The sequence below is a fragment of the Nematolebias whitei genome, chromosome 2 (assembly GCF_014905685.2).
Source record: "Nematolebias whitei isolate Nwh7 chromosome 2, NemWhi1, whole genome shotgun sequence".
Classification (NCBI taxonomy): Eukaryota; Metazoa; Chordata; class Actinopteri; order Cyprinodontiformes; family Rivulidae; genus Nematolebias; species Nematolebias whitei.
In genome coordinates, this window is record NC_056499.1 from 20,275,346 (window position 1) to 20,275,931 (window position 586).

General features: G+C 33.3%; 1 protein-coding gene across 1 annotated transcript in view; it reads left to right on the forward strand.

Moving 5' to 3' along the window:
* The window catches only part of LOC119423307 (MAM domain-containing glycosylphosphatidylinositol anchor protein 1), a 230,866-nt gene that overhangs the window by 87,599 nt on the left and 142,681 nt on the right, over nt 1–586 (forward strand). The window lies entirely within an intron of this gene.

Here is a 586-nt window from a genome sequence, read left to right on the forward strand (position 1 = left end):
AAGACTTTTGCAAAACGTATTTTAAATTAAAATGTTGAGAAAAGTAGCTAGTTTTTCATCACTTTTCAAGAATAACATTAGAATGACCACTGAATAAAAATAAATAAATAATGAGGTAAAACATTAAAAAAAAAACTTTTTCTTTCAGCATTGCCATATAAAATGCAATGGTTGTAATAATAATAATAATAATAATGTCATCACAATGTCAGCACTGTATGTTTCCATACAATGGCGAAATTAGTCTCTGCATTTAACCCATCCACCACCAGGTGGTGCAGTGGGCAGCTATTGAAAGCGCCTGGGGGACATTTTGGGGATTAGACGTGCTGCCCAGAGACGCCACGTGATGTGCAGTGACTGGGGATCGAACCTAATCAGAGGTAAATTACAAAATAAATAACCTGAGGTGTTTTTGGCAATTCATCCTTTAAACATCAAGTTTTGTCCTTTAAATAAATAAATAAATAAATAATATATAAATAAATAAAATATCAGTGCTTCTAAGATGTTCTGACAACAGCCATTAGATGTTAATTTTCTCTTTGCACGCATGTATGTAAATGAGAGCAGAAACAGCAGGTGC